Source organism: Python bivittatus, unplaced genomic scaffold (assembly GCF_059951505.1).
Source record: "Python bivittatus isolate LINGU-HERP-01145 unplaced genomic scaffold, Pbiv_v1 ctg000700_np1212, whole genome shotgun sequence".
Taxonomy (NCBI): Eukaryota; Metazoa; Chordata; class Lepidosauria; order Squamata; family Pythonidae; genus Python; species Python bivittatus.
This window is the reverse complement of record NW_028277098.1, coordinates 99,731,091-99,751,555: the sequence shown is the minus strand read 5'-3', so window position 1 is coordinate 99,751,555 and position 20,465 is coordinate 99,731,091. Positions and strand designations below refer to the sequence as shown.

General features: G+C 46.2%; 1 long non-coding RNA gene and 1 pseudogene across 3 annotated transcripts; both read right to left on the bottom strand.

Annotated features, from left to right (window-relative positions):
- Positions 1-508: 508 nt before the first annotated feature.
- LOC112541833 (uncharacterized) lies at positions 509-2,900 on the bottom strand. The gene is made up of 2 exons (XR_003085770.2): positions 2,375-2,900; positions 509-939 (listed from the first exon to the last, which is right to left on the bottom strand). It is a non-coding gene; the product is annotated as an uncharacterized LOC112541833 (long non-coding RNA).
- Positions 2,901-7,548: 4,648 nt separating this feature from the next.
- On the bottom strand, positions 7,549-12,285 carry LOC103051293 (ammonium transporter Rh type B pseudogene; annotated as a pseudogene). 2 transcript variants are annotated; one of them, XR_015798483.1, is made up of 3 exons: positions 12,196-12,285; positions 11,979-12,087; positions 7,549-9,055 (listed from the first exon to the last, which is right to left on the bottom strand). The product of XR_015798483.1 is annotated as an ammonium transporter Rh type B pseudogene, transcript variant X2 (transcript). The 2 variants fall into 2 exon arrangements; XR_015798482.1 differs by having other exon boundaries at positions 11,979-12,268.
- Positions 12,286-20,465: the final 8,180 nt, after the last annotated feature.

The window sequence follows — 20,465 nt, the reverse complement described above, 5'->3', positions numbered from 1 at the left end:
AAGAAAGAAAGAAAGAAAGAAAGAAAGAAAGAAAGAAAGAAAGAAAGAAAAAGTCAAGGGAATGCTTAACTCCTAACCTTCACACTACTGACCGTGGTTTTTTTTCCTCCTGATGGGGAAAAGTTATATAAATACTCTTGGCCTAGAACAGTGAGCAACTTCCAGGAAGGGAAAGGATTGAGTAGGTCCTTCCTTTGCTGCTGTTTCTTTTTCTTTTTTTAATTATCATTTGCTGTCTCTGCTGCTCCTTTTCAGATGAAAAACACACCCAGCCGTATCTGGAGAGTTTTGCTTGGATTTTCTGGGTTCCCCCCTCCCCTTGGCTGAGCCCTGGAAGCCACATCCCCGATCCGGCCTCGGAGGAAGGGTGACGGCATGGAACGAAGGGACGGAAGGAAGGAAAGAGGAGAGGAAAGAGCGTGGGGAGGGAGAAGGGAGAGGAACAAAACAACGGGAGGGAGGGGGAGAAAGACACCAAAATAGCGGCCGAGAGAGGCGGCTGAGCAGAGGTTGGGGGTGGGAGGGAGGCTTCCTCAGGAAAGCCCAGGAAACAAGGCCACAGCGAACACCTGGGCGTCCATTGTCGCCACGTCGTCCAGCACACATCTGGAATCCTGGAGAACGTTGCCGTCGCTCTGTCTCGGAGTCGAGACGGAGCAGATGGGGGTCGAGCAGCTTCCTCCTAGAGAGCCTCCACCTTTAGGAGGAAGTGGGACCCAGGAGCTGGAAAGGGCCCACCGGCTTAGCAGGTCCAGCCGCTGATCAGGACAGGAAGCCAAGGAGAACCGCCAGGACAGACAGGAGTCTCCCTTTGGCTTCCACACCACTGCTCTGGAACGATCGATGGCCTTCAGAGGCTGGAAGAAGGCTTCTTCTCCAGTCAACATACCTGGGTCTTCCACTTCTTCTCGTAGGTCTTGGCCTCCAGTCTAGGGCTATCTGCCCGCGGGTCAAAGAAAAAAAAAAGGATGAGATTACAGGGATGTAAAACAGTCGTGATGATGGCCACCACCAGGCCATTGAAGGGCTTCAGTTGCATGCTTGTAGACACCAACATGCCTTTTCCAGCAAACCCAGTTTGCCAGAGCCAGTCTGGTCTAATGGCGAAGGCACCAGGCTAGAAAGGAGGAGACGGTGAGTTCTAGTGCCGCCTTAGGCATGAAAGCCGGCTGGGTGACTTTGGGCCAGTCATTCTCTCAGCCCAGCCCACCTCACAGGGTTGTTGTGGGGAAAAGAGGAGGAGGAAGGAGTGTTAGGCATGTTTGCTGCCTTGAGTTACATAAACAAACAAACAAACAAACAAATAAATAAGACCCTGCCCCGCCCCACAAAATTGCCATCATATAGAGGGAGAAAGGGGTTTATAAACTCAGAAGGGCTCCCTTTGCCCCCCCCCACCTAGCAGAAAAGAGTTGCTAATTTCCTTGCGCCTTTTAATTGCCGGGGGGGGGGCAAGACCTCCAACCGCAGCCTTGCAAGCCCTTTGCTGGCACCTGCTTTTTCCTTTTCATCCATCGGATGCCAGCCTCGCCCATCCTGGACCTTTCTGAAGGGTGGGACTGCCCCTGCCCTTTTCCCCAGCCGCCATAGCACTCGGAGGGCTGGCATGATGGGCTCTGTAGTCCAGCACTTCTGGAAGGCGCAGAGTGGAAAAGGCTGCCCCGTCTGGTTAGATTCAATTCACGCTTCTAAGTCACTTCCGTTTGGGCAGCTCCTCCTCTTACTTCAGTCTGGTGGCAAACTGAATCTCTTTCCAATTCCTAAAATTGGGGGGGGGGGATTTTTTATTTCCCTGCCTTGACTTTTATACCTGATTGCCCTGCTTTTTCTTCCTATCTGCAGATTTCCTGTTTGCTTTTGCTTCTCTGAGGAATACATATGCAGCGACACTTCCAGATAAAATGGATTTTGAAGCGAGGGGCTGGTCCCCCCAGGAAGCGGGCTGTGGGTTTATTTAAAACAGCTGAACAGCAGCACCTCCCTTGTAAAGAAATAAAAATAGCTCTACCTGTGAAGCCAGGTACAGTATTACGCAATAGTGGCCACCTTGATTTTGCAATTCTGCCCAGCTGGACGTCACAAGTCTGGAAGAAAGGCTCGGGGCAGAAAAACCCAACTTTTCTGCCTGGTCTTTGGACAGAAAATCCGACTTTCAGGCAGCCGGGAAGAGTCCAGCCGGCGCCCCTTCCATGGCTCCAGACAGACAAGGGGAATTCTGTCCAGGATGGGGCGGGACAGGCTGGGGGTGAAAAAGGGCAGACTGGCAGGTATGTGAAAAACAGGACAAGGAAAGGAAGCGAGAGTCTCTTGGCCCTAACATGGGGGTGGGAGAACTGGACTGAGTACAACTGTCCACAGCCTGACATTAACTCACCTTCCATTGCATTCTTCGTAGGAATGTTGCTGGCTGAACCTTTATTACCAAATGCAAACTTTTAGCGGATGCGGTCACTGCAACTCACGGATGCACAAGGATCTGTGGCACCAGTTCTTAACAACAGACCTGCAATAGGGTTTTCCTCCCTAAGTTGAAGGGGGAGCAATCTGCAGGCTATCTGTGTGCCACCCCGCCCCCCCCCCGGATTCCAGTTTGCAAAGACCCTCTAGATGAAGCTGTCCACATTTTACAACCCAACAGTTATTCAGCAGTGTGATTTGAGGCTATTTTTAGCCAAATTAAAGGTGGGTATGAATGCAGAAAGTGTTTACTAGGGAGAAGCAAATATATTGATAATGGCTGGGGGCACACCCATATTCACCCATATTCGCTTCTGATTTTAAAATGATTGATTGATTCATTCATTCATTCATTCACTCAAAACATTTATATAGCCGCCCATCTTAAAACAACTCTGGGCGGCTTACAACCACTAAAACAGTATAAGAACAGTATAAAACAATGAAAACAATATAAAACTGTTTATACTGTATAAAAACAGTATAAAAATCTTCTGCCTTCCTCCCTCTTGCCTTTGTAACTGCACCTATACCATTTTCTTAGCAGCATTATAGAGAGGGTTTGGGGGGGGGGGGTTGGCCTTTTTCTAAGATGTTTTTCAGCCTCCCCGTCTAGCCTTGCAGCTCCAACATTCCCTCGTGGTCTCCCATCCAAGTCCTAACGGGAGCCAATCCTGGTGCATTTTGTGATCAGCCAAGGTCACCTGGGTCCTCCCCGCTTCTGAGCTTCGATTCTCTTCTCTTACTGCTACAGGTTAAAAACGTTTGACCGCAACCTCTACAACAGCGGCAGGTCAAGACATACGCTTCTCAAGGTTAAAAAAAGCCTTAAAAAAAAAAAGAGGGAGAGAGATCTAACCACAGCTGCAAAATCACTCCTTATTCCTTTCCGAGGCCAGAGCGCGCGAGAGAAGAGGATGTCGGAAGGTCTAAATACTGAAGTCACCATCTTTGAACGCTATTCCACATGGCGAAGAAAAGTACCCAGGCACATTTCTGGTCCCATCTCCCACGCTGCCTCCTTTCATTTCCTGGTCGGAATATAAAGGTCTTACAAATGTCTTTTCCAGGGCAAAGATCAGCTCATTGTGCAAAACAGTAATTGCCCTGGGTTTGTTTTAATTTAGCAATTCAGTGTGAAGCCTGGGCGTCTTTGCCAACATGGTCAAAGACTGTCCTACGCAGCTTTGGTTGAATGCGGCTGCTCCTTGAACATCTCCCTGTCTTTGACCCTTTGATTGACGCACGGGAATAGCGAGGCTGTCTCAGCCAAAGGCCTTTGTTCTACAAAAAAGGCCGCACACGATTTTAACCTTGGACGCGATTACTGTTGTGCCCCCGAGTGGTGAAAGGGCGATGCTGCTACAAGGCACGGGGAGAAATGGGTTTACACAGCAACATTAAACCCTCACCCTGGTTAACAAAACACGATTCGCGTGTTTTCTTATCAAAGTTTGCAGGAAGGGGGTAAAAGAAGTCAAGATGGCATGGCCACACCATGTGAACAAAGACCCACCCCTTTTTAACACGTGTTGACCATCTTGACTTGGACCATCTTAACTTGAGTTGTTTATCAGCATCTGGAGAGATTCTGCTTCCCACCCATCCTTTTTTAGGTATCTAAATAGTATCTAATTAGCCACCTCCTCCTGTACAGACTGGCTTATAATTTGCAATAACATGATCAGGTCTTGATGAACGAGAGATTCCAAAGTCTTATTTGATGGTAGCATCTGAACATACCCATCAAACTTCCATGGTGGTTTATTGGCCCTCTACAAGGTTGAGACTGTTTTTCTATTTGGTTTTAAAAAATAATTGCACAACGTTCATATTTGTCGGCTGTTGTGATTTTGTGGTACACGAGTTTTATTGTTGGTAATTTGGGGGGTGGGGGGGTCATAAGCACCTACATGTTCATGATCTACAAAGGATTATGTCTCTCTGTCCCCCTTTGGTGGACACATTTGTGGACCCATTTAGTGAGAAAAGTGACCCCCTCTTTTTCCTGCAGAAGAACCAAAGTATCTTTCTCAGGGGGTGAGCTGTTCCCCACTTGCTAGACGGTTGAAAGAGAAATTATAATATATTCTACATTGATGGACTTCCTGAAATGTTTCTCAGCTATCTACCCCGTTTGACTCTAGGCAAGCTTACAGGTGTCAATCTTCAACAAAATCCAAGGCCCCAAAGTCATTAAAAAGAAGCAGCATTAAAAAAAAAAAACCTTAAGAGACTTACGTGAAAAGGAATGCTTGAAGATTTCGTCTTAAGCTGTAACAAGAAGAGAGACAGCCTCAGCTTCAAGGGGAAATTGTCTCGCCACCCCCACCCTTCCAAAAACCAGAAAGTTAAACGCTGATATGAAGAGTGTCTATGTTTACAGAATTTGCAAACGGTGCTGTATTGGACCCAGAGCATGGGTAGACCACATGGGACTAGGCAAGTCATCTGGGTCCTGATCTAGTTTCAAGATCAGAGGAGAGTTACCCGTTTCCCTGTCCCACCTCTGGAGCAGTTGCTGTATGGCGAGAGTACGGTAGGAAGTTGCCCTACTGTGTATTCAATCATATTCTGTCTAGGTAGCATAGCCTGCATCAGACTCCTCCAATACAATGTCCTCCAGATGTCCTTCAACTCCCATGTTCCTCAGCTTGCATGGCCAAAAGGTACAAGGTCCACCACATATGTCAGACGATCAGTTGGGCAACACTACCCAATTGACCATCGCTGTCACCTGCTGCATGGAAAGTGTGTGCATCACCAGTGGGTCTACTCACCCAACATAAGTAACCATGAGCTGAAGTTCAAGAGCTGAAGGCTGCGCTGGCACTCCCTGCTAAACCTGGCTAATGCTAACCTTGGCTAGTATTTTAGTGGCTTCACATGGGAACCCGGTCTTGTAGGTTTCTTCACTGTTCAGTGCTTTGCGTGAACTCAGAAAATGGGTTGATTCATTAGCCGGTTTAAATGGAATGTATGAATTGAATTATAGCCCAGTAACCCTTTAGGGATTGCTCTTTTGAGCTGTACCCCCTTAGCGCACCATTTGTATAACTTCTCTATGGCACAGGGACCATGCTTTCTTGGCCTAGCTATGACTTCATCCCCTTCCCCAGTCCCCCTCACCTCCTGCTTTGAAAGGAGACTGATTGTTTCTCAAGAAGAAAATTACTATTCCTATTCCTATTACTATTATTTAAGCAGAAGAGGGATCCTTGGTGTTCCTTTGTCAGACTGTGGGCCATATTTTATTCCGACAATTAACAAAACAAACTCCGGCCGCCTGGGTCTGTTTGTGATTATTTGCTTAACAATTCCCCAGCCTGGCGCATGGGCGTTCTCTCCCGCGTGGCACGGTGCCAAGTTGTTCAATCCACTTTCCAGAAGCTCTCCTTCCAGAAAGGACTTCTGACTCCGGGCAGGGCGCCTTGAAGCAGAATGTCCTCCCTCTCCCACAGAGCAAAGAGGGCGCCACCGTGTCCTCGCACCAGTCCCCAAGGTGACTCACCAGTGTGGGAACATTTCCTTCTTCTGTAGCCTCCTCTTTATGGCAAGAGGATAGGCAAGCCACAGAAATAGAACCAGACAAGCCCCGTAACACTAAGTGCTGGCCAGCAGGTTTTTCCAGCAGCCCCAAAGCTTTGCCCCCAAGTATGTAAGAGTCCTCTGCCCCCCCACCCCACTTCTCCCCCACATATAGTTTACCAGTTCACAGGAACGGTTGGAGATGGGCGCATTCACCTTCTTTCAAAGCCCAACAAGAGGATCGATCGTAGGGCCAGAAGGCGAGTGGATTGATCTTCCAACTAAGCGTTTTTGAAACAGAGTTTTACAAAGTGTTTCCCAAGAAATCAGGAATATATTATATATGTACACACACACACACACACACACACACACTGTAATTTTGGAGGACATCACTATTGTGTGTGCTCTCATTTGGGGTTTGTATGGCTTCATTCCAAACATTGCAAATACAGGGAATGCTGTGAGTCTCCAGCAGGGGTGTCCACCTGCTTTGCATTGTAAAAAGGGAAAAGGCTTTGATTGTGCAGTCATGGCTGCCATCTTGACTTTTTTGACCCTTCCCCCCTGCAGAGGCCCCTGGCCTCCATTAGCTAAGTATTCAGGATGCACTGCACTTCAGCCTCACCTGAGCTCCAGTTTCCAGCCCTAACTCTGGCCAGATGCTCCGGCTGTAAGGCTATCGAACAAAAGTCTGGAATCTGAGGTCCAGCTGCATTGCGATGCCTGCCATCTTGACTCCTTTTATCACACCTTGTGGACACCCCTGTGTCTTACGGCAGAGGCCAACTCCTTTAGAAATGGGTTAGTCTTTCAGAAACCACAAGGCTTCTGAAATATCTTGGCTGCCAAAGGTGAACAAGGCTGACCCTGCTCTTAATGCAACAAAGCGGCTGCTTTGGGTGATAGGTTGGGATGGGGGGTGAATTGGGAGCCCGGCCACCGCCCACTGTCCTTGCGTCCACCCCCAGGAACAGTACAGATACTTAGAGCAGTGCAGAGTGAGGTCTCGTGGTCTCCGCTGGGACACACTGATGCCTATTACGCTGCTGTTTCCCTGACAAAGGGTGAGTAGAGCTACTGTGGTTTTCTCAAAGGGAAGGGTGCGCAGGAGGGTATTCTGGGTGGTGGTGGATCCTCTTCTGATCTCAAGCCTGTTCAAGGCCACCCCGGCGGCCACTCCTCTGGTAATTAAACCTCAATGGAATTCTCTGCTAAATCAAATCCTCAATTCTGCCACCAGGAAACATAAGATAATCCTTTGCAGAGCTCAGAACAATGACATACATGTACGGATCACTTCTCTACCTCTTTCTTCCACACGTCAGAGCTCCTCTGTGGGTAGAAGAGACCCATATATTCAGAGTGATCTAAAAGGCAGAGTTCCCCCACTTTGTAAGAGGAGATTTTTGTCATGGATCCAAAGCTAACCGGCCCAAAATTTAGTAAATCCCATGTTCTGCCCCCTCTCAGTATTGATCAGTGGAACCTCCAAGAGGATGGCTACAAGATGCATCAACTTTCCTCCTTAAGATATGACCCTGCTTGAAATCTATGATTACATTGATTATACTACTGGGAGGAATTTTATTGCTGCTTTACAGGGACAAGTAAAAGACAATCAAACTTTGTTCTTCAATGGCACCTGAAGGTCTCCACCAGCTTGGTCAACACTCAAGGTCTCAAGTGGCTTCTGGATTTTAAAATAAAGCTCATCGTCAAAGCAGAATGTGTCGGGTGGCTGGGCTAAGAACGGTAGTTTTAAAAGCAGCCCAGTGAGATACCCTCCTACAAGGGACACAAAGATTGAGACGCCAAGGCCTACAACTTGAAAAAGAGCCTGCTGCGAGGCAGTCCTTCCCAGGGCATCACCAATAAAGGTTGTCTCCACAGTGACATTTTGTAATGGTGGACTCCGTGCAGGGAAGACTTGGTAAAGCTGGAGCCCATAGGCCTCATCTGGTACTAACAAAATGGCCATGATTCCAGCCATGGCCCCCATGATGCCTGGAAGACCATGAAGGTTGTGGATCCCACACTGATCCTGAATATGCACTTTGGTGGCCAAGAAAGGTGTCATATATTTGAAGCCAAGGATACAGGCTAGAGATGAAAGGATCCCCAGGAGAAATGCTGCAGCTGGAGTAACAGCCATGTCCGCTACTGTGCCAATGGCTACGCCTCCAGCCAACGTGGCATTCTGTAGGTGGCCCATGTTGACTTTGCCCTTCTTCTCCAGGAGGCTGGAGGTAGCAAATGTGGTCAAGACACTAGCACTAAGTGTAATCCAGGTGTGTAACACAGCCCTATGTTGGGCATCACCTGGATGGACAAGGACAGAAATAAAACTGGGCCAGAACACCCACAGGAATATGGCACCCACCAAGGAGAGAAGATCAGAGATATAAGAGGGAGTCTCCTTTGGGTGTCCTGCCTGGAGTCCTGACCGGTACAAAGCAATGGAGGCCCCCAGACCAAAGTAACAAGAAAAGACATGGACTGTTACAGTTCCTCCTATGTCCACTGCTTGGAAGTAGCTCATTGTTAGCCACTCACAGGCTACGTAGAGGGGAACTTCGCAGAAGCCCATGAGAAGAAGCTGGATGGGACTTGTTCGACCCAAGATGGCCCCTGCTGAGATGAGAACAGTCACAGTTGCAAACTCAGCAGTCAGGAAATTATAGAGGCCTAGGTGGATCTTTCCATGGTGGTAGTGGTAGATGAATCCTTGTACAATCAGGGCCCACTGCATGCAAAAATTGGACAAGAGGAAATTGTAGGCAACAGCACTGACCCCGTAGCCTTTCATAAACGCCAGCAGCAACCCGAGGCCCACCAACAACATCAACTGGATGTCTTGGAAGAGAGAGAAGTAGACATAGAGCTGGTTACCAGCTGGGTCAACGTCAGCTGGCTGGCTGGCAGCATCCGTGTGCTGGTCGTACGTTGTGAACAGAACAAAGATGAGCAGGAGAGCTCCTTGAAAGACAAATAGCAAGATGGGCAACCGGCAACGGAGGCTGGTGGAGAAGACTTTGGACATGTTTCACCCAGCAGGTCCAAGACGAACCTGTAAAGAAGCAGCCAGCCAGTGAGGAGAAAAACCCAAACCCAATACTGAGAAGGCCCTCTCAAAGGGTCTTCCAACTTCTGGCTGACTTTGGACTTTTCAAATCAGTAGGCGTGCACACACTAACCAGACCCAACCTTCCAGAGCCAACAGGATCAGTCTGTAAGAAATGCCCCCTCCTTTGGGAAGGCTGGACCAAAGCCTGCCAGTCACTCAGTGTAGCCTACAGCCTTCCAGTGTCCTGGTGGTCTCCCATCCAACGTCCCATCATCATCCTTGCAGGCAAGCCGATGAACATACCAGTGGCAGTGAGGTGCTTTTGCAACATCCCCTCAGCAGAGACCTCAATGAAGAAGGTCCTGCTCAAGCCATTTCCCATAAGGGCTACAAAACATTTCACTGTATTTTAGAAGCACTGGGTTGGTTTAATCGTTTGGGGAACTATTTTAGTTATAGCTGTTTGCTACTTTATGTTAAGTTGTTTTTCTTAATCCGTGTTCAATGTCTGCCATTTCAAATGGCATAAAAGTGGCTTGTAAGTCTTTTAAATGCTTGAGCGAAGGCCTTTGATGGTGCCCTTAGCTAGATGGCTTCTCGTGGAGAGGAGCTACAATGCAGATTTCCGTAGCTAATTCAGGACTGCAAGGTTTTAAGTGGCGTTCCTTTAGGTTGGGTATTATTTCTCCTGGAAGCATGCAACAAAGTTGGGCAGAGACACTGAAGATTTTTTTCCAAAAAAGTCAAGAAACATGGTGAACATCTCTGGAAACAAGAACACACCCAGCTGATCAAACCCTGATGAGAAAATGGCTGGGTTCATACAACTTAAGTCAGGTAAAGACCTGGCAGGTGCATTCCCACTACATGCTAAGCTTGGTTGATTTTTAAACCTCAATTATTCATTTTTCCATTCATTGTATTTATAGACAGCCAAATCTCGCAACTTGTGTTATATGAGATATGGGTGGCTTTAGCAAGTTTATGAACCTAGCCTGTTTAACTGATTCAATGTATTGTGCAAAGCTAGGAAACGGGTTTATTCAGGAACCAGGGAAAGTGTAATGCAGTGTTTCTCAAATTTGGCAACTTTAAGACGTGTGGACTTCAACTCCCAGAATTCTCCAACCAGCATGGCTGGCTGGGGAATTCTGGGAGTTGAAGTCCACACATCTTAAAGCTGCCAAGGTTGAGAAACACTGGTGTAATGGGTGAATGGAGTCACTATGTTTGCAAGCCAGAAGAAAGAAAGGATATTGCCATGGCCAGCATCAATCCTGGGACAGATTGGATCCCACATGGACTGCCATTCTGAGTCCCACCAGTCTTCAGGGCTCTTGACATTTCTACCTTCTTGGACAATTGATGGAAGTGTAAATAGTGTGCAAATCTCAGTGGGCTGACCTGACATGCAAGAAAATTTCATTTCTCCCATCCCCAAAATGGTAGAGTTGCACCATGATAATCCTTCTCCTTTTCTAATGAACCACTGTTGGATTAGGGCTGTTAAGCCCTTGATGTTCTAGGAGACAAGGACTACTTTTTAAAAGCTAATGTGTTGGAAGTGGTAGACAATAAAAATAGATCTAGGAACTTCCATTTCTGATGTGCTTGATTGTCCTTTATGATAATGACCTTTTTTGTGACATTTAATCTCTGACATTAAACATTAACTAGGGATAGAATCAACTGTATTGAGAGATTGGACTTCTTTCTTGAGCAAGGTATGCCTTTTTTGCCCAACCGTCAAAAATGTCACAATACACCTGATAAAACTGCCCTCCTCAACAGTCCTCCCAGGCCACTGAATCAGTCCAAAAGGATGGACCTTGACCAGATTTCATTACTACAATTTCTTAATTACTAAAGCTTTGCTTTAACCGCAGCTTGTTTGACAAATAACCACTTACAGAAAAGTAAAGGCAACCGGTTTGTTTGCCATCCTATATTAGCTGACCTTGCTGGGTGCTTTTATAAATTAGTTAGAAACTTCAATAGGATACAAAAATGAAGTCTGGTATACTGAAGGAAACCAGAAATACACCCATCATGGTAAACCACAGTTGCTATCTATCAGTAACACTGGAGATTATTTTTTTAAGAAGCACAAGACAGTTTCCTACAGAGATGATGGGTTCTCCTTTATTGGACAAGGTTCAAGTAGAGAGTGTCATAGGATTGGAAGAGATCTTGGAGATCTAGTTCTCAGACCATCCCAGACAAATGGCTGTGCAAATTTGGATTTCCTTCTCTAAAGTTTCTACCTGTTGGCTCTTATCCTACTCCTGGATGCTAGGAAGAATACATGCATACTACACACCCATTTCTTTGAGATGCTGGGCTTCAAAATTCCTCACCATCTCTAGATGGAAGCTCTTTGTTCTCACTGCTGGGGTTTTAGAGATTGGCAGCCACAGCCAGGGGAAAATATTTAAGCCAGCAAGATTGCAGGAGACAAATAAGGATGCTCTGGCCAATGCTGCCATCTTTCATGGAAGTCCAGATGTTGCAAAGGTGGCTGACAGGCTGTTACTTCCCACTATTTTTTTTTAAAAAGCAAACCAAACCAAACCATGGTGATTCAGTGAGGACCAGGGACCCCATAGATGGAGTTTGGAGATGCCTAAAGGCAGTGAGAGGGGATTCCTAGAGTGGCTCCATATCTGTGGGGCTCCTCTAGGGCTTTGACTCTATGCCTGTTCATATAACACGGCTGAGTGGGGGACGGGGAGGTTAGTTAACCCCTAAACCTCACAGAGACTGGTTGGAGCTAAACCTACTCCCCCCTGCTTCCAGAGGCATCTAGTGTAACATATTTGCTCAACAGTCTAACCTTAGTCTTGACCCACTTAGGCATGTGATGGAAATAAAGCCACAATGTGCATTACACAGCCTCGTGTAAGGCATACTTTACACAAATGCTCACCCTTCCAGACTCAGCGGATTTCAGCGATTGTCCTCTGTCGTTCTCCCCTTCTCAGTGCAGCAATCTTGCACCACCAGTGCTGTGTCCTCTGAAGCCTCCTTGGGTTCTGCTACAGGAGAAGGAAATCAGACGTTAGACTCCTAGAGAGCTCTAATTGGATTTTTTTTTTTTTTAAGCAATGAAGGAATTTGTTTCAGATGGACATGAGCTCCTCTACCAGGCTGACAGAGCTGTCTGCAAATGTCTGGCAATTCTCCACCAATCAAAGGGGATAGGAAATACATCTTGCTGATGTTACACTTCTTTTATAGGTTGCAACCCAGAATGAGATTCTTGAGCCTGGATTGGAGTTAAATTGTAACTTTTATTGATTATTGTAATACACAAAGCCAACCCTAACCCTGAGAACTCTTCCCGGTGACCTATTCCCGCAGTTACAATCTGCTCTGGTTTTTCAAGGCAAGTATGAGATGGTTTCCACCAATTCAACAAAGACGGAGCAGGTTCAGATGAGATGTGAAGGAGCCCTCTGTTCCTTAGCCTTCCTTTGGAGACACTCTTATATTCTCTTGGAGGAGAATTTCAAAAACCTCTTTCAGGGCAGTAACATGAAAAAGGTAACATGGTCCATCCAGATGATCACCAGCATTTCCCCAGAAACTCTGCTGTTCATTAAAGGAGCCAGATGTTCTTCTGGTGCTTCTGCTGTAACAGTCACACTGACTTCAATGAGTGCATTTCTTAAAGCAGTGGCATCTTTCTTGAAGTTGGGCTCTTTAATAAATAGCAGACATATGCTGCATTCAATAAGGGTCAAAGTGTTACTTCCAAAGCAAATCTGAAGTGTCTGTAGCTATCACCACCACCACCACCACCACCACTATCCTCAGTTATATGTACACAGTAAACAAACCCCAGTGTTCCTGGGGATTTGTAACATGTTGTCACCCCAATTTTGATCTACTGTTTGCCATAAAGTCTGCTTGTGGTATCCTTTATCCTGGTAAAGGAGCCAGCAGTCAAGAAATATGCCCCAGAAAATTGCCAGGAAAAGAGATTCAGATGCCGTGATGTGTCTCCACCTACACAGATCAGAATTGTGCAGGCAATGGTATTCCTATGGAAGCAAAAGATGGACTTGAAGAAGCAGAATAGGAAGAGTATTGACACCTTTGAACATTGGTGTTGGAGAAAACTCCTGAGAATACCGTGGACAGCCAAGAAAACAAACAAATGGATCCAAACTTCTCACTTGAGGCTCAGATTATCATACTCTGGACTTATTATGCAAAAACTCCACTTCCTTAAGAAGTCCATAACCCTGGGAAAGATGAAAGGAAAGAGACGAAGAGGATGACCAGCAGCAAGGTGGATGGACTCAGTTACAGCAGCGATGGGGGCCCCATTGGAAGATCATCCTAGACAAGGTCTATCTATGTCAGTGTTGTCCAAACTTGGCCACTTTAAGATGAATGGAGTTCAACTCCCAGAATTCCCCAGCCAGCCATGCTGGCTGGGGAATTCTGGGAGTTGAACTCCATTCATCTTGAAGTGGCCAAGTTTGGACAACACTGATCTATGTGGTTGCTGAGAGTCAACATCCACTTGATGGCAGATAGTCAATCCATCAATGAGAGCACCCACATATGAAGTTGGTGTGGTAGGGACGTGCGGTGCTTTGCATCCAAAGCTGAAAAGGGGCTTCAGAGCAGATGTGGTCATGCACCCCACACCTCACTAAATAAGCTGGGTCTTTTCCTATGCAATCCCAAGGAACTATGTATGTGAATTAAGAAGGGATCCCTAGGCTGCTGTGATATTGGCACTTCCACACCTCAAGCATGTATATTGCTGAGTGTGTGCACGGACTCCAAAGCACCTTTTGGACACATTCCCACTCCTCATACGGATGTTAGCATAGGACAGTGTTGTCCAAACCTGGCCACTTTAAGATGAGTGGACTTCAACTCCCAGAATTCCCCAGCCAGAATTCTGGGAGTTGAAGTCCACTCATCTTAAAGTGGCCAAGTTTGGACAACACTGGCACAGGGCACCCCTGGCCAACATTGGCTGATCTTGAAAAAGCTAAGCGGGGTTGGAGTTTGTGAGTACTTGGAGGGGAACCTTGGCAGGAAATCCTAGGGTTGAAGGCTAGACTGGGAAAAAAAAGGAAAAAAAGTCGTCAAAGTAGTGAACCATCTCTTTACATGAAGCTGCGTAACTGAAGCTGAGTTTGACTCGTGAGAGACTTTCGCTTTATTGCTGAATATGCACAAAAGAAACATTAACGTGACCAAATAAAATGCCTTGTCATTGTTCTTCATCATGTAGGAAAAACAAGAGGGCAAAGTCTCTCCTGCTCTTGAGGATTGGTGATATAATCAGCAAAGTAAGACTGATGAATGACAGGGGGAAGATAATTCTTCCTGTGCCTGCAGTTCTTAAGCCAATTCTTCCCTGGCATCTCCTGGTGGTTTCCCATCCAAAGATTCACTACCTTTGACCCTGCTTAGCTTGTTCAAACTCAGCCCAGGTCAGCTGGATGCCTAATACCTTCAAATGCTTTTTTTTTTTTTTAACTTGGTCCCATCATACCATCTTATTGCCTTTCCATCCACATAACTTGTCCCATCGGAGCCTTCCTACGCTCTCCTGAGTTAAGTTGGGAGAGATGGAAGGAGTGTTTTTAGATCAAATATGGGTGGTATTAGCCCTTAAACCTAGCATAGGTGTTATTTATTTATTAACATTTTTAGATAGCCCCGGTTAAATGACTCTGGGCAGGGATGTCTGCAGGCACTGGAATAGGGTAATTGTATTGTAGAGGGAATAGGGAATGGCCTTGAAGGGCAGGACGAAGAGCCGCTAACAAAACAATGGTTGGATAAGAGGGGTCTGAGCCCAGGGCAAGAATGTAATGCGAGTAAACGTCTCAGACAAGCCCCTCCCTAGTTCACTCAGAGTGAGGGAGGAGGAAGCACATTCAAACTTGCAAGATTCTGTTACTATAGCTTTACAATAAAAATAGTCCTGACTTATATGGCATTGATTTCTTAGTCTCATCTACCTTGTTGGGCTGACATGTATAGACTGATGTGCTGGATATGATGCAGTTAGAGTACTGGTTTTCTGTTTTTATTGTTTTTACTGTCTTTGGTTTTATTACTGTTGCGAGTTATCTGAGTTGTGTTCTTCAAGATGGGTGGCCATACAAATCTTTCAAATAAATAAATCCATAAATGTTCAATCTGGAGAAAAGAAGTCTAAGGGAAGGCAGGATAACCATATTCTGATCCATAGGGGAAATGGTGAGGAACACTCTTCTATGGCCACAGAAACCAGGGCCAGAGATAATGAATATAACTTGTGGGTACTCTAGATTTTGCTGATGATATTCAATAGCATCACAGAAACAGCTGGATGGGACTTCTCCAGCCATCAGCTTTGCAGTATTGTGCATCCTTCTGGGGAAGAGAAGGATACTTTGAAGCATTACATTTCACGATGCTCATAACGGTGCCATTATATAATTGGTTGGTTGGTTTTTGCCACTGTGTTCTATGGAACCCTAAGGTTCTGCAAAAACTTGCTAGGGTTCCATGAGAGACTAAGGGCAAAATAATAATAATAATAATAATAATAATAATAATAATAATAATAGAATGTTCTAGAAGTAGAACAACTATGGCAAAAGAAAGCAAAGATAGTACCAAGAGTACTATCCCAAAACATCTGGAGCACCCCTTGAAGACCATCGGCATTGACAAAACCACCATCAATCAATTGCAAAAGGCAGCTTCACTTGGAACAGCTTCCGTCCTGCAACAATACCTCTAACACCATCAAACAGCAATGTCTGCCTATCCCAGGTCCTTGGGAAGGACTCGATAGGTGGATAAAAACGCCAAATCCAGTCTAAACATCTGGCTGACTGTCATCGTCATCATCATCATCACCACCATTCAAATGCAGCCAATGTCCTACTATAAGAGCTTTGCCACTTGATCAGGACTTTCAGGAACTTACTTTTATTAAACTAACAGGTTCCCTGGCATGAAAAGATTTGAAAACTCCTGTCACAGCCTATTGTATATTATAGTCATATAGGTTCTCCAGCACAACCCTCCCTCTCTACTTAGAAATAAATCTTGTTGAGTTCACTAGGTTTCCCTCCCAGCAGGTAACGGTGCATCGAACCACACCTTTAATCTTGCACAATGACTCTCGGTTTAATATGAAAACAAGGTTATATAATTAATTCCACCTCTCCAGATGTCAAGGTTTCCCCCACCTTGAAGGCACAACTCCAAATATTGCAAAGTTTTTCTACAGTTGTAGAATACCCATACCTATGATTACACCAGTCCCAAATGCATATTTATAACATTCATTTACGCTCGAGGTTCAGATCTAAATTCTTGCTCAGTCCTGAAATCTCCCCGTTATCTTTAGTCTCCCAATGTGGTTCAGACAGGGACATAAATAATTCTCCTTCTCATCTCATGTGCAAGTTCAGTTCCTGTTTGTGGAAGCAGAGATTTGAATGTAACCCTGAGTGAATCTGAAAATAAGCCTTAGCTCAGTACTTAAAAGTTGTGAATCTCAGATTCTGCACATCGTTCTAATTCCATAAAAATCTGCTAGATTACCGTGGCGTGGTTTTCTGGATTCAGAACCACATTTCATCCCCTTATTGACTTTTTATGCAAACCAAGAAAAAAAAAATTGATGTACGGGTTTGAAGATAAGAAAAAAAATTATAGAAAAAATGTAAGCAATGAGGGAGCCATAGAGTAAGAGGTAAATTTACATTTATTCTTATAACTTTTATAAAAGAAAACTGGAAGCCCTTTCTTTATATTTCTTTTCTCTTTTTTCTGTACTTTTAGCTTTGTTGCTTTCTTATTTCTTGTCAGTTTTTATCCTTCTTTTTAAAATTTTAATAAAGTTGTATTAAAAGAAAAAAAGGAACCAGAACATTTTAAAGCATTTTTGTTGAAAATGCATCACCGCTTCCTTGGAAACAAAAGGAAGCCTTGATGAAAAGGAAAAATAGATGACGTTTCCTAAAAAAAGACCAAACTCTTCTCATCATACTGTTGAAATAAATCAGAATCACGTTGGGCTAAAAGGGCAGAATGAAAAGCCGTTTTAAAGAAACGGCTCTAGGGGTATCTGACATTTAATTGGCATTTATAGTTTACACGGAAGGTCCAACATCTGGTGAATTCGGGTGTTCAGAATCCCAGCTGAAAATGTGTGAATGAAGGCAGACTAAAAGATAGCAATTTGCCCCATGATTGACAGCAGCTTTGCTGTTGTTTGGTTTTCTCAGCCATTCATAAAATTGGCTTGGAATTCCGATCTGCACATGTCAACATTGGCTGCAAAGTAAACACATTTGTAAATTGCCCAGGTCTTGACTTCCTCTTCATTTTTCTCGCCCTGACCTTACGTCTAGCACATGGTAGCCCAGTGGTTTAAACGTGGATCGGTTTATTTATTTATTTAATTTATTTGGGAGGTTTATCTTAAGCAAAGGACTGCTGTCTTATGTTCACTACCCTTGTTACGATGGCCAGGGGCACGGTGCCGTTCTTGCAGTGAAGCGGATGAGGGCACGGCTTTCCTTTTTGCGGTAGTGGCAAAATTTCACGTACTTACATTCCCGCCTGCTGCGTGGCTTTTAAAGCACATTCTCTCCCCGCTTCTGAAAGCCTGCCCTCTCTATTTCTGCTTCCCCACCCGCCGCGCATGCCGCGTACATACCGAACGCTTCCTCCAGAACCTCTCGCTTTAGAACGTCGACGGTGCTGGCTTGGCTTTGCATAATTTCAGCTTTACTGGGAAGTTTTTCTACATATCCTATGAAGTCAGGTAAAACAGGTTCTCGCCGGCTTATGGCCAGGTTTCACAAACCATCCTGAGTTGGTTTGTCTCTGGAATGCGCCTTTCGAGGTGGCAACCCGCAGTCAAGTGGGGAGAGGAGGGCATGGAGGAGAAGAATTTCCTCCCCACCTTCTAATTCAAACATTAATGTCCATATTTTCTGCTCTAATAGAAGCACTGCAGCTCTTAATTGGAGCACGCTGCTATTTTCCAGCGTAACAGCCTGATATTTTTAAAACAGTGTTTCTCAATCTCAGCAACTTTAAGCTGTGTGGATTTCCACTCCCAGAATGCCCCAACCACCAAGTGAGGACTTCCGCTCCTAGAATTCTCCAGCCAGCATGCTGGCTGGGGAGTTCTGGGAGTTGAAACCCACACTTCTTAAAGTTGCTGAGGTTGAGAAACACTGCTCTAAAACAGCTTTTTGTAGCACCTTAAATCTTTTAAACAATGAGACTTAACACTGGGTTAAATTCTGCATCTGCAGTAGAAATAACGAAAGAATACGGTATAGGATTGCAGAGGTAGAAAAATCTGTACTGAATTTCTCTGTCCTGGGTTTGGAGGTGAAAGTAGCCGATCAAGAAGGTTTTAAGTTTATATCCTCAATCCGTGCTTTCATTTCTGTGCTTCTGTTTTAAAAACCAGAGTTGGGATCTGTTCTACGATAAGGAGCTTCCCCTAGAAAAGGAAATAGCAATTGCTGAGACTGTGATAAATGGGTAAAAGCTTATTTTGATCTGGGCTCTTTATTTGGGGGAAGGTAGTGTGATATATTGGTAAGGGTACTGTAATGGTCTGTGAGAATGACCTTGGGAGACAGGAGAAGAGCTGCAGACTAGGCAATGGTCAGATAAGAGGTAGCTGAGCCCACAGAATGACCATGGAGGTGGCAAACATCTCAGAAGAGACCCTCCCTAGTTTCCTGGACTGTAAAGGTGAGGGGGGAGAGAGGTCCTTTCAGACTTGCAAGATTCTGTTAATGTCACCTTACAATAAAGTTAGAGCTATTACTCCTGGGTGTGCTTCTTGTCTGGACCACCTTGCACAGCTGACAGGTACTGGACTAGGAGCAGGGAGACCCAGATTTTAGCTCCCCGGGGGACTTTGGGCCAGTCCCCCCTCTCAGCCCAAGAGCCAGCCTGATCTAGCAGAGAAGGTGCTGGACTTGGAGGGGGGAGACACAGGTTCTGGTCCCCTCTCAACCACAGAAGCTCTTGGGCAGACTTCGAGCTGGTCTAACCCACCTTGCCGGGAAATTGCAGGAGAGAAGATACACCCCCTGGTTGGAAGAACAAGATGCCAACCCAACCGGGGAATCCAAGAAGCGTAGACACACCTCCATGCCAAGAAGCCGTTCTCTGAGCATTATTGCTTGGCCAGATCAGGCCTGATTCGATGGTGGCACTAGGCAGGAAAGGGACTCATTCACATCTATGGGCTCGCAGCTCCTTAAACAAGCAGGGCCCTTTCCTGTGGCTGTCCCAACACTTCGCAGCACCTTGGCTGCTCTTGAAACAGTTACGAAGGGTCAGACCTGGTCAGGATTTGGAGGGGAGACCGTGAGAAAAACCTCCGGGCTGTGGGCTAGACTGGGAAGTTGAAAAGCCATCCGGGAAGAAAGCAAGGAGCACTCTCTCTTTACTGCTGCCAAGAAAACCCCACGGACATCTTCCTGCCGTCAGCAGCCGCCGAGGGTGACTGGAGAGAGATGTTATTTTCTATAGACGCTGCCAGTGCATGCCGAAAACTGCACTGGCACGATCAAGTATCCCTCCAGGGCCCAACTCAATGCTGCCGGTGGATTTTCCAAAAAGCAAAATCGAGCCTCGGGTTTAAAGACCCACCGGGGGACAGGAGCCGTCCTTGCAACACAAAGGCTCCCTCGCTAGGGTGAATCATTGAGGCCCTACCCTGCAGATCTCTTACTGCCTCTCGCAAGCAGCCGGTGCCCCCCTGACAGGGAGGACCACAGCACCCCGGACGCCTTTGACTTGCTCAGCCAAATCGAGTTGCTCTTGTTCCAGAACCTGAGAATGCTGGAAAATCTGCTCTAGGTTTGGAGTCGGCCGATGGCCGCCCTCCCTTGACTGGGCTCTGAGAAGCCCGCACGGTTTGCAAGCCACCAAGTCCCTCTTTGGCAACCGGCCGCGCCCGCTGAACTGGGCCCCCCAGAATTGCTGAGAAAGATCCCGGGGGGATGCAGGCGCCTTGCATCCACATGGCCTGATTGCCAATCTGGGAGATGGAACTGCCGAAGCAGCTGTCAAAAACCGACAGGCAGGCGGCCAAACCATTATTAAACCCTCCCGAGGAACGATCCTCTTCTCCCATACCCCACACACCAAGTTCACAACCCTGTGTGCCATTGCAGGGAGGGGCCCGAGCCGTTCTGAAAAATCTCCCCCCGCCCGCCCCGCTCCATGTTGTTCGCACATTTGGTTTAGCATGACTTATGGCGGCCATAGGACCGCACACATGTGCAAGGCGAGTGAGGGGAAGGGGGCCTTTTTCAACTTTTCAAACATCAACGACCGGCTTGTTTCGTCACTCGCTCTCATGGCTTCATCCAAACTCACAGGCACCAAAGCTTTGAAG